The sequence below is a fragment of the Gopherus evgoodei genome, chromosome 11 (genome assembly GCF_007399415.2).
Source record: "Gopherus evgoodei ecotype Sinaloan lineage chromosome 11, rGopEvg1_v1.p, whole genome shotgun sequence".
NCBI lineage: Eukaryota > Metazoa > Chordata > Testudines > Testudinidae > Gopherus > Gopherus evgoodei.
This window is the reverse complement of record NC_044332.1, coordinates 53,687,195-53,701,316: the sequence shown is the minus strand read 5'-3', so window position 1 is coordinate 53,701,316 and position 14,122 is coordinate 53,687,195.

The following is a 14,122-nucleotide window of genomic DNA, read 5'->3' as shown; positions in this document are numbered from 1 at the left end:
ATTACATATGCTGCCTGAAGTGTTCTACAAAGAGACTAGAGAAGAACTACACAACATGAAAGCAGATGGCATCCTTTGCTGAACAGAAAGGTCAGACTGGATTCACTTCTCAGTAATTGTAAAGAAAAAAGTGGTTTATCTTCTCTTTCCAAATATAGTTTAGTGACCAAATCTGCTAGCAGAAATCTTGTCGGAAGGAGCAAATACTGGGGAATATTTGTAGAAAGCAAATTTTAAATTTGTAATTGAGAGATTTTTCACTAGAATCTCGGTTTAGAGAGAGAGTTATGGTCATCCAATCCAACCTTATCCAGCTTCAGTTCCCAATACAGGATACTCACAGCAAAATGCTTGTGATTGATAACTATTCTCCATAATTATTTGGCAAACATTTTGAATAATGATCTGTTCACAGCAATATGACCCCACAAAAAAGATGTGACATTTTTTGAATAAAACCATTACAAGTTATTTGATCAGCTCTAGTCTGGGTATGTACAAGAAACAAATAAAATGCTTTTTTCTTTTCTTTTCTCCTCCTGGAGGGATAGACATAGGGCAGGACATAAAACTCTAACATCAAGCTACTGAGGTGCTGTGACAACTGCTTATGGTATTGATAAAAAATCTCTCACTATTTCCCTGAGCTCTGTCTGTGTTGTGTTCACATGTTGCTTCTCATTGTATGGATTGTTAGGTCTTTGGGGCAGAGAACAGTCTTTTTCTTATCTGTTTTTACAACATCTAATACACTGGGGTCTTGGTCCAAATGAACAGGAGCAAGGAATAATAATATTAATACTGTACTACAAATGGTAAATAATAAGAGGAAATGTGCCTGATGGCAGGAAGGCATAACCCTCCTGCTTGCCATTAGAATAAGTACACAGAATAAATACACACATAAACACAGTTGGCTACTAAAATACAAATCAAGGTGACATGGTCTCCTCTCATATTACAGGTTCTCTGCAGTATATTTACTTCACAGGCCAAGAACCTAGCAGGCGGAATCTTTTCTAAGATACCCCACATTTCCAGCATAATGTTCTGCCACTGTGCCCATGGTCATTCATTCATTATTTAGTGTCTGTTCTGGACAAGGTGCCCATCCTCATTATCACAGATTACAGGAAGGTGCTTATGCTAATCACTTTTAAAATGTATTATTTGTTTCTGGTAGTGCACATAGTCTGTTAGGTGCTACCCAAACATATGAGAAGGCACAAGACCTATTTACAGTGTAGAGTAGATAAAACAGAGCGAGAATAAGATTTTGAAGGACTGAAGTTTTGAAGTTACCTGAATTGTAACTTTTTAGCTTGAATTGTCTTAATCAATTATAAACAGCTGTCATAAACAGATAGTTAACTATTAATACCTCTTTTGCCTGTAAAGGGTTAAGAAGCTCAGTAAACCTGGCTGACACCTGACCAGAGGACCAATAAGGGGACAAGATACTTTCAAATCTTGGTGGGGGGAAGTCTTTTGTTTGCGCTCATTGTTTTGGGGGTTGTTCACTCTTGGGACTAAGAGGGACCAGACATCAATCCAGGCTCTCCAAATCTTTCTGAACCAGTCTCTCATGTTTCAAACTTGTAAGTAACAGCTAGGCAAGGTGTGTTAGTCTTATTTTTGTTTTCTCAACTTATAAATGTTCCTTTTTGCTGAGAGGATTTTACCTCTGTTTGCTGTAACTTTGAACCTAAGGCTAGAGGCAGTTCCTCTGGGCTATATGAATCTGATTACCCTGTAAAGTATCTTCCATCCTGATTTTACAGAGATGATTTTTATCTTTCTTTTCTTTTAATTAATTAATTAATCTTTTCTTTTCTTTTAATTAAAAGCCTTTTTTTCTTAATAACTGATTGATTTTTCCTTGTTTTTAGATCCAAGGGGATTGGATCTGGACTCACCAGGGATTGGTGGGGGGAAAGGAGGGGAGATGGTTAATTTCTCCTTGTTTTAAGATCCAAGGGGTTTGGATCTCTGTTCACCAGGGAATTGGTGAAGTCCCTCAAGGCTACCCAGGGAGGGGAAGGTTTTGAGGGGAAAGGGAGTGATCCAGACACTGAAACTTCTGAATGGTGGCAGTGATACCAGATCTAAGCTAGTAATTAAGCTTGGAAGTGTCTATGCAGGTCCCCACATCTGTACCCTAAAGTTCAGAGTGGGGAAGGAACCTTGACAACAGCTAAGATGTCATGCCTGAGCATATTACATTAAATTAAAGAAAAAATGTTCCACAGAAGAAGAAAAGGCACATGCTATAAAATAAACTGCCTCTGTTCCTCTCTCACCAATTTTATACTTTGCAAGGCACTATTATTTATCATGCCTTCATTCAGGATATGGAATAAAAGCTGCATTCAAACTGTGTATGAGCCATGAACCTAGCCCCGGTTTCCTTTTTTCATGTTAATTCATTCAAGTTATTATAATATTTCAAACCTTGACACAGCTTTAACTCTAAACTAGTGACTACGTACCTTTGGATGCACATTGGGGAGGGTGTTCTATTCACATAGAAAAAGGGACTTCCACTTACTGCAGCAGCAAATATGGAAAAAGAGACCAGTTGTACTTAAATCAGTTTGCTTGACTATTCATGTTCTGAATTCCCTTGTCTAATATTTCATATATTTCTGTATGGCTAAAAGTTCTCTCTATCACTCTCTCTCTCTCTCTCTCTCTCTCACACACACACACACACACACACACACACACACTCTCTCTCTCTCTCTCTCTCTCTCTCTCTCTCTCTCTCTCTTCTCTTCCTTGATCCTACTCTGAAGTCATAACAATTTTGTCTTTTGTGACATCAGTTTGTTGCCCTGGTGAAGAATATGAGGTCACAGCTTCGGCATCTTGACTTCCTAGCAGGATCGAAGAGGACAAGAAGATGGTTTGGGATTGAACACAAATTAACTGAAAAACACATATCTGTTGATAAGCCAATGTTGCAAGAAAAATTATGATGTAACAAATTCAGGGAACCATGGACTCAAGTTTTTCTCAGGTCAGAAGTTTATCATGCCTTTATAGAAAATATAGTTGAAAAATATACTACATATTACTGTCAAACTAGAACTTTCTACCGATATCAGGATTAGCTAGCAGCCATTGGGAGGGGGAGAGAGAGGGGGAGGACGAATATTATTATTTTGACAGGAAACCTTCTCTTAAAGTGAAATATTTGACACTCCAGGGAGTCATCACTATTTTCTCTGAATATGAGATATGCACTGAAAAATAAAAAGGGAGGATTAATAACCTTTAACATTAAGGTTATAAAAAAACAAAACTACTGTTATGATCAGTTTAGCACAGAAACTTACTCTCCCAGCAACACAATAGAATGTGTAGCACACTAGAGCAATTAATAAAATGAAAGAACCATTTCTTGCAGATGGATATGGAGAGGAATAATGGAGCAACCCTACACTGAGCTGTCATGCATCAGATACTACATCTGTTATGGAAATCAGAGGTAGTGGGGGCCTTTTGTTCAGGCTAAAGTCCTCCCAACAGGGATTTGGCTGAAGTAGATTTTCTTGTTATTAAACATGATTTCTAGCTAGTTGAGAGCAGATGCTACTGCAACATTTGGAATTAATAACCAACCTTCAAGTGTGTGACATCCCTTAAAGAGTCTGGTACCATCTGAAAGACCAAATTCATTTCAAAGATGGGCTCAGTTCAGTTTCTACTTTGCACATGAATGCAGCTGACACCAAATGAGCCTTATGGCCTTCCTATTGCCAGAGACAACAGAACAATAATACTGACCTTGTTTTCCAGCAAAAGCAGAATATATGTTTTACGTTGCCCAACAAGAAGTGAAGCAAAGTCTTTTAAATTCATTTACTAATACTGAATTCCAGAAAAGCTGTGTATTGTTTATTTTTATTGGGAGTTCTGTGGTAAGGGGAAGACAGACACAAATTTACACTGAACTTGGTAGATTTTGCTGATCCCACTGAATTTCACATAGCTCTGCTCTTCCTGCTGTGAATTTTGTTGAATGGTTCACCAGGCCTTCCCTCCCCCAGCACTTATTCAGAAATGAAAAACCTTCCTCATCTCTAGAAACGACTTCAATTCATGTGGCTGCACCATTTCAGCCTCTAATCTTAACAAAATCCCTTTTATTTTCCCTAAAGATAACACGTTAGTTCTAGAGCATGTCTGATCAAGCATACTCCACTTCTGTTTAGAACGAAAAAAAAAAGAAAAAGAAATGGAATAGCCATCTATCTCTACAGAGGAATACATATTTTAATCAATATCACTTTCATTGATAAAAGTAGACAGCAGCTAGAAAGTAGAATCAAAATATCTCATTGCCCACTAAAAATGCACCTTCACAGTGTCTTGGTGGCTGGTATTTAAATGTTTAGCCCCTTCTGTCATTACAGAGGAAAGAGGTTTACAGAGTCTAACTTTTTGACAAGAGTGTCAATTCTCCTATATTCTTTCTATAATCTGTATTATTTTGATCTTGATTCCCCACACTTGTCAACCCCCAACAGATAGTTCCATTTTAATTTGCCATTACATTTTTAGCTATTCTAAAAAGTTACACTCTTGCCTTTACAAGCAGATAACCTTACCCTAGGATTTGCAGTATTGTTTACAAGTCATAAAAAGTATAAAGGCAAGTTATAAAAAGGTAATCAGAATATTGAGGAACTTTTAGAGTTCAAATCTATTTTTTTTAATTACTGGTAAACAATTATTTAAATATACATAAGTTGCATACATGTAATATGGCAAATCAGGTATTATGGACACAGAACCATTACTAGATCTTTTACAATCATTTTCACACATTTTGGGTTGGGGGGGTGGGTATTTTTGGGGAGGAGGGCGGGGGGCAAAGTATTTCTAAACAGGCTGATTTCAAAACCCAAGTCCCAGCAAAAGTCTTAGGCCATGTCTGCACTAGCAAGCTTACCGCAGCACACCTGTACCAATGCAGCTGTGCTGCTGTAAGGTCGCTCGTGTAGCCATTGTATGTGGACAGGAGATAGGTCTCCCACTGACGTAATTAAATCACCTCAAATGATGGCAGTTATTGGGGGCAGTGGGGAAGAGTCTCCTGCTGACATAGTGCTGTCCACACAGAAGCTTCTGTCCGTGTAACTTATCTCGCTCAGAGACATGTTTTTTTCACATCCCTGAGCAACATAAGTTATACCGACAAAAGTGCTAGTGTAAACATAGCCTTACGCACCTAAGTCACTTTGACATGTTTGAAAGTGTTGCCATTTGTCTAAGTTCAAAGCTGGCCAATCATCTTTGTTCTTTCAAGTGTAGTTGTCTCTGTGTAACTGGTGTGTGCACTCTTAGGGCTTGGCGACATTTGCGAGTTACAGCACAATAAAGAAGCCCCGGGTGCACTAGCTCACTCCCCATCCACACTGGCAAGGCACGTAGAGCTCTCTGACTTCGTGGCTACAGCACTGCTGGTGCTCCACCTCGGCGAGAGGAATAACGTTTGCTGTGCCTTGGCTTCAATGCCCGGGCATCAGTGTGAACGAGATGTTGCATTACTGCTCTCTGATTGGCACACTCCAGAAACATCCCATAATCCCCTTAAGTCAAGTGGCCACTCTTGTCATTGTTTCGAACTGCTGTAGGAATGCCCTTTCAGAGCTCCATTTCCGACAGCAGGCATGCAAGCTGTTACTGTGGAATGCTGTGTGTGAGAGACAGAGAGAGGTGGGGGGGAGGTCTGCTGCAGTCTGAACTTACAAGACAGCATGCTGACATGCTCTCAGCCCCCCAAAAACCCACTCTCTCTCCCCACACATACACACAACACACTCCCTGTCACACTCCACTCTACCCTTCCCATTTGAAAAGCACGTTGCAGTCACTTGCATGCCTGGATAGCTGCCCAGAATGCACTACTCCCAATGCCGCTGCAAGTGCCGCAAATGTAGCCACACCAGTGCACTTGAAGCTGTCAGTGTGGACAGATTGCAGCGCTTTCCCTACTGCGCTCTATGAAGGTGAGTTTAACTCACAGAGCTCTGCATCTGCAAGTGTAGCCATGCCCTTACTATATAAATAGGGAGGAATCTTCACGCACCTTCTGTTAATCACTTAAATGTGCTAAATTAGGCTGTTTCCTTAGGTGGGAGTAGTGACGGCTACTCAGCAGTCTGTGTAGAAGGGGAGTCTTTCTCCTTAACTCTACAGAGATCCCTAGCACTCAACTCACACCAGTTAATGGTGCTGTGTTCATTGTTTGTCATGATGACTAGACCAGAAATAAGAACCTAAATTCTTCCAACAAATTTTTGTCCATAAATCAAGACAAAGTTAACTATTTTAATTGATATATATAACAGATAAACAGCCAGGCCCTAATTCAGCCTTAGTGAAAAAAGGGTTAATTACATAGATTGTGGAAACAAGGAGGAGTCCTTGTGGCATCTTAGAGACTAACAAATTTATTTGGGCATAAGATTTCATGGGCTAAAACCAACTTCATCAGATGCATGGAGTGAAAAATACAGTAAGCAGAATATATATTCTAGCACATGAAAAGATGGGAGTTGCCTTACCAAGTGTGTGTGTGTGGGGGATCAGTGCTAATGAGCCAATTCAATTACGGTGAAAGTGGCCTAGTTGCACATACTTTTCTTAGAGTGGAGCTTTGCTCCTGTGCTCAGTGGGTCTTCAGATCTCAGTTCCAACTTCTATGATTTTGAGGCCAGATTCTGATCTCACTTGCACCAGTGTTAATCAAGAGTAATTCACTGAATTACACAAAGTAGTTTGAAGAGGATCAGAATTAGGTCCAGTAAATTTACAATCAGCAGATGTGCTGTGATATAAAACATGAACAAGTATCTACTATCTCAATACCTCTAGCCAAACACCTCTTCTTAGTCTACAATAGTCAAGTGTTTTTATCTTGTTTCTCTTATCTTAAATATTGGGAGAAAAACTGAGAAAACATAAATTAGGGAAGATTCAGGGCTAGCTTTAAATCTAGGCATCTCCCACACAGCAATTGAGTTGGGGACCTGAGCTGCTCTTTTTCAATTGTCCTCTGGAGCACTGAGAAAAGAATCAGTAGGACTATCTGGGCCTATCAATGTCCTGTTGTTGATAGAGGTGGACACTGCTGAATCTTCGTCTTTCCTGTGGTTTAGTTTTGCATTTCTGTGTACGTTGACAGCATGCAGAGAATTCCTCCCTAAGTTTTCAAGAGTGACTAGTGGTTTCAGGAGCCTCTGTTTCTGGATGCTCAATCTGATACAGCTGATTCTCAGAAGGCAGGTGCTGAGCACTTCTGAAAGTCACATCCTTTAAGGTGTCTTAAAGGTGGACATTGAAAATCAGCAGTCACTTCTGAAAAGTTAGTCAGTAGGGTATATGACTAGGTAAAAAGCTAAAATGGAATCCCATTGGAGGAATGTGGAAATGATGACTGCCAGAATGTTTTCTTCCTAAAATACACATGTACGTTCAATATTCATTTTCATGTTCTAGAAATGAGTATCTGCACTGAAATTCCTTTATTTTAAATTAATTTCTTTACTTTTATTTTAAAAAGCATCAGTCCAAGCATTGGATGCTTGTACAACAATTAAAATGTACAAAACTTAAGGATAAATTTCCACAAGACAGAGATATGCCCATCCTCTCTGATTTAAACTCCGGTCTACCATCACCACCACCACCACCAGCAAAATACACCTTAGATAATTGAATCATTATATCTAAATATAGTAACCATGATATGCCAGGCTGTGACTTGTGCCTGCATACATGCACAATGAGGGGTAAAGCTCAAGCTTTATCAAGCCCTGGCTGAGGCTATAAGAGTGATATCAAGAGACTGGCACTTTTAAAAGACAAGACTGTGTCTCTTAACTGAACTACTCTACAAAGTCTACATGACAATGGGTAATTATTGGAAGGGATACCAGCTTCTCAGAAGTACTGGAATTTTTCTTATGCCAATAACTCTACTAAATTGCAAATGAGAGGATCGTTTTTGAGGAGTATGAAGACTATTTAAGTGGACTACGGGAACTGCGAGGATCAACTAAATAGGTAAATGGGCACGAACGAGTAAAGTGCAGAAAATGCAAAACATATTTGGATTTTCAAAAGCATTTAGCACTGGCCTAACTCTGCTCCCATTGAAGTCAAAGGGCCAATACTGTGGAAAATCATACCTTTTAAGCATAGCTGCTTTAGAATAGTCTAGTAGGGAAGAGGTGGAAGCTCTTGAGCTATCTAAAAGCAGATGGGAGAAAGCACTAGTAATTACACTACAAAGTGCCAGGCTGCATTGGCAAGAAGAAGGGCTAGATGACTTAATAGACCTTTCTATCATGCAAAGCTTAAGGAGGTATATTGTCAGCATAATGTGCAGGACTTTAATCATATAACTCCCTTTAGCATTAGTGACTAAAGTCCTGGAAATCAAACAAAGAATATTTCCCTAAATGTCAGACATAGAATAAATGACTCACTGTCTGGTTAAAGCACTATCACGAATTTAATTTGGATTTAGTACAGTCAGCATAAGCTTTTTGGGTTCATTTCGTGTAATTTCAAAGTAGCCAAACTGACATGATAAAAAGTCTTTCAAAAACTCACTGCATCTCATTCTTCTGTACAATCACTTTAAAAAAAAACAACTCTGCCTTGCAGCTCTGTAAATTAGATTGGCTTCTCTCTGCTCATATTTAACAAGTTGCCCTATTCAAATAAATTAATAGAGTTTTAATGATGGGATCATATTACTTCAGAATTCCATTTATCTTCTTTGAAAAGTATTGTAATGCTTACTTCATGTCCATTCTGTATATTCCGTGTTGTATCAGGGAAAATCTGTTGGAGGTCTGTAGTCCAAATGGCTTTACTATTTCATCTTCATCTGGTTCTGTTCTGTTAATCTATTCTTTCCTCTTCCCTCCATAGTGACCGATATCTTCTGTAAACACTACAGGGGGCCAAATACAAAACTACTGTACCTCCATCCTCATCAGAGGTGTTATATTGGGGATTAATGTGACCCATTAACTTTTGCAATTTGTTTTGCGTGGCAACGATAATCACCTACAATGTATTAATGTTTTTAAATGTTTCCTTCCAGCTGTTTCAAAATGCTTTGCTTGTGGTTATTTTCTGGCTAACTGATCCCCAGTGTTACCACTGATGATAGTGATCTCTCCTGTTGATGCATGAAAGCTCTGATCAAACCCAGCCCCTGACCCATCACTCTGCTGCTTGCAACTTATAGCTTCCATAGACTTTTCTGTTTCTTAAAGATACTCACTGTGTTTGATATTTACTCCTTGAGAATCATAGAATCAAAGAAATATAGGTCGGGCAGGACCTCAAGAAGTTATCTAGTCCAGCCCCCTGCACTGAGGTAGGATCAAGAATACCTGACAGATGTTTGTCTAATCTGTTCTTAAACACTTCCAGTGATGGAGATTCCACAATGTCCCTTGGTAATCTATTCCTGTACTTAATTATCCTTATTGTTACAAAGTGTTTTCCCCTCATATCTACTCTTAAATTCCCTTCTTGCACATTAAGCCAGTTACTTTTTTTCCTACCTTCAAATCAAGTGCTGCTCAAAGTCCAGAAACACACTGCTCCACAACAGCAGCAAAGCATTGTCTCAACCAGAATTTGAGTTTGAAGCTGAGTCCCTGAGGCAGCAGAGATGTTAGAAGTTTACACCGTGGGCTACCATGAAAATCCAAATAACTTTATATACCAAATACTGTAATTGTGCTCAACAATGCGACTTATTTTAAATGTCTCTGTATTTTTTTTCTAAATATTTTTACATTTTTCACTTTTTAACAAAACCCACTTGAAGACACATTTAGTAGTTGGCATATTTTTTACACAAAGTCTATAATTCTGATGAATTAATGGAGCAAATCTTTTAGTCTGACTGGGCTCTGCTCAGCATAAGACTAAGGGGTGGGGGTCACAGGTTGCTGTACATCTTCTTCATGATATCCTGATCAAAGTCTGATGATAATGGGCCATAAGGGGCAATTACACCAGCTGGAAATCTTTGGAGCTCAGCAGTGCTCAGGCCAGGCCCTTTCCGTGGGCATGCCCTGAACAGGTACATATTAACTACAGTGATATATTGTGTACTTTTGTGCATAAGCAGGGACTTTCATGCTAAAATTTCTGGTCATTGGTTTTGGAGGCTGTTGTCTCGTGAAAATCAGGCTAGCAGGGAAATTGAATATAACATTTAAAAATTAGATAAATCATATATATTACATTGAAGGTTTATCCTCAGTACGGAGGGTGGTGAATTTTATGTGTAAACAGAGTCTGATGTTTATGCAGCTGAGTGTGTTTTGGAACTGAGGTACATCTGAAATCCTTTCCTGGAGAAGGTGGTTCATTTCTTTTTTTTTTTTTAAAAAAAAGGTCATTTTACTGTCCATGTAAGTGAGGGAGTGAGAGCAACAGTGAAAGGTAAATATACAGCAGACATTGTACAAATTCTTCTGCACAGTTCTACCCAGGAACTTTAATTTTAACCTGAGAGCACCTTGCCGTCCCAGTAATGGGGCTCCTCTGAGCAGAGACTGCCAATTGCGATGTCACAGGCATTTAGTAAGGAAAAGGCTGAAAAAACACCAGATTCATTTTCACTTGTATCCTGCACGAGTGAAACCTGAACCCAGGTATCTAGAGGTGAAAAGCTAATACCTCTCCTCCTAGCTCGCAGAAAAAACAAACAAACAAAACCAAAAAACCCATAAACCTCCGTTCTAAAGAGGTATTTATTCAGCAAACATCAAGTTCCGGTGAATCACTATTTACAAATCTGCCTCCAGTTGCGAGAGTGACGTCCAACCAAATTACTGGAAGATGAACCACTTCCTGCTAGGGAGCTTTCCTTTAAAGTCCACTGTGCTTATCACTAGCTCAGTCATTTCAAGTTAAAATGTAGTAAGTGCCAAACCCACGTGGTTCTGAGTTAGACAGGCACCACCTCAGACCCTGTAAATAGAGGTGCCTCTACCACGAGGTGTCCCACTGAAATCAAAATAATTCTAGAAAGGGCATAATTTTGCTTTCACTTTTCCTGGTGTAAATCAGGATTGAGTTCACAGAAATCAGTGGATATGTCTTGTTATAATCAGTAGAATCAGTCCCTGCATAGTCAGTTAACATGGATTAGTTAATGCACAGTCTCAGGGCTGTAACTAGGTGGGACAAGAGGAGCAGCACCAAGGGGGCAGAACTGGCAAGGGCATAAAAATGGGGCAGTGTAGGATGAGGTCCAGCAGCATCAGCTCTTCCTCCCCCCACCCGCCCCCGCAGGATTGGGCCCAGCAGTGTCAGCTGCAGTCCATGGGTGTAGATTGGAGGAGACATTGACACACACCCGCAAAAGAGGCCCGGCCCAGGAGCAGAGGGTGATTGTCCGGCGTTGCTTTTCCTGCCAGGTATTCGCTGTCTCTGCAGCTGGACACCGCCTCCCAGGTCCTAGTGCATGCCAGTCAGCTTCCCCCTCTGTGTGTGCTGGGCACCCTGTATGGCCACCAACCTGTTTTCTGTACAATGGTGCAGCTTGGGCACATCTCTCACTTTCCAGCTCTAAAGCATCTCAAGGCTCAACTGTCTCCTAATTACTATGGTTTCCACTGCTGAAAGTTCAAATCTTGCTGTGACCTTACTAATTGGTTAGCTAAAATATGCACAAAAGGCCATTGATACACCAGCATTTCAGAAATGTTGTTCTGCAGCTGAAGTCAGTGAGAGAGTGTGATGGTTCTCGGAATGCCCATGACTTTGAGTCATCTTGTTACTCCTCCTGCCTCCATCAAGAGAGAGAGACTTGCTTGTGCTACTGGATGTAGCCCCTCAGACAATCCCCTTAAGGCTATGCCAGCCCTTACTTTGCCTTACCGGTTACCAATAGGCGCAACCCAGTTCCCAAGTCCCAAACTGGCTACTGACAGAAATACCAGGTTTGCTATCCCTGCCTTGATTCAGACTCTCTTAAGAACATATTTTCAGGATATGTATACCTAACTTCTTATATGATAGTTATACACACATTTCACAATGATATTAATGACCATTTTGACCCCAGTTTTTACTGAAGACCTCAGATGACATTCTTTATGGCTAAATAATATGAAAGCAGTATGCTAGATGTAGTGAGTTTGTTGGGCCTGTGAAGAGTCACTGTTACAGAACAGTGAACCCTTTTCCAGTTGCAAGTGAGGCGCTCTTACAAGTGTCACAGAGTTACTCTATGATTATGAGTAATTTCCTTGCTCACTATTCTAAATGATCTTTGAATTCTTAATACTTAATACTTTGATCACCATTAGTTCTGCTAACTAGAAGGGAATCGAATTGGTGCATAAAGAATGGAGGCAAGAAAGTCACACCAATTGAGAAAAATGTAGCCAATATTTAGGATTGCTGAAGAAGGAAAAACAACCAGCATGTCTCTGTGTGCAGTGAGTTCTTTTATAAAAGAACCTTTGGGGGGGGGGGGACAGAGAGGAGCTGGACAAATAGGGAAGAAACAGACAAAGAAGACTTGCGATATTTAGGATACTATGCAAGTTTTTCATTTTAGACTGGAAGAGCGGGTTCTACATTCCAGAGGTTAGTGGTACAGGAAGCAATTGTATTTGTATAGATGAAAGCTTGTCAAAGGTTTTGGTAGTCAGCCAATGAGTTCCAACATCAATTGACAGGAAGTAATGGAAAAAGATTAAAAACACATAATCTTGAGTAGAACTATTCAAAATTTATTTTTCCTAGATATATGACTATTAAAATTCCAGGATTAGAATTTCTGAGAGAAATAAAATCTTTCTCTGTCAAAATGCTGCTGTCCATCATGCTGCTGGCAAAATGAGGTAAATCAATCTGCATCATCCCTGAAAACCACAGGGAGGAAAAGTCAGTGATCTTGGGAATTGACCTTTGGCACAGACACCAAAGACAACATTGCACCATTATGATAATGAACCTAGGTCAACATTTTCAAACTTGGTTGCCTAAAGTTAGTATCTCTGAAAACTGTGTGCCTTTGATGCCTAAGTACCCCTATACCCAGGGTCAGAAATTTAAGTGCATACATATAAATTTAAGTGACTAAATAGACAAGGAATCACAAAAGTATAGTCCATATGCTTTAGTCCCTGTGTGTATGTGTAACTCTGTGCAAAAATGTGTGTTATTTAAACTGCTTGCCTAAAATGGGAATTATAAATACTTGGAACCTCATAAAATCGTGCCATTGAGTTAGATACCTAAATATGGATTTAGATGCCTCGCGTTAAGCAACTAAATTTGAAAATATTGGCCTAAGTTCACAATCAATTTAGATATTTTACTGTATTATTTAAGGAATAATATGTGATCATGCTATTAACGATTGCCTTGTAATGTATATACACATGGCAGCAAAGTTAAGGTCACACACTTAACCTTAACTTCGGCATCTCCTGATTTTTGAGAGTTTAACTGTGAAGCCTTAACATTGCTTTAATGTAGAGAGGGATTTTTATTTTACATTTATTTATTTTTACATTGAATAAGTCATTTATCTTGATTTTTACATAAGTCACAAATAATGATCAGTCATTAGCTTCTACCATGTGAGCTGGTATGCACCAACGGATAGCTTATTCTATAGGCAAAAGAGAGAGTATCCAACTGAGTATGCGAAAAAGGAGCTGTGCAGAAGGCTTAAAGGAGGGAAGACTCCAGGACACTACAACCTAACAAATAGTCAAAATATGTCTCTGTTCAAGCACTAAAAGCTTGAGAAATTGTTTTAGGAAACTCAGACGTATAAGTAGATATGCACCCTTGCAGATCTTAGCTATGTGACTCACTTACACAGCATGTAACACAAGTCTGCAAAAATGATCTTGACAGTCAGTGTTACTAAGGAATATTGCATTCATTTCTTCATTTTGCAAGACTGGAATTTTCTTGAGCACTTCCTATGGTGCTTTATGAACAGATAGACTTTCTGTTAGCCCTAAGGGTGGTTGCCGCCATCATCCTCACTATTTTCTCTAAGAGTTATTTATGGCTGATTCCACACCCCTCACTACCTTGAAATTCA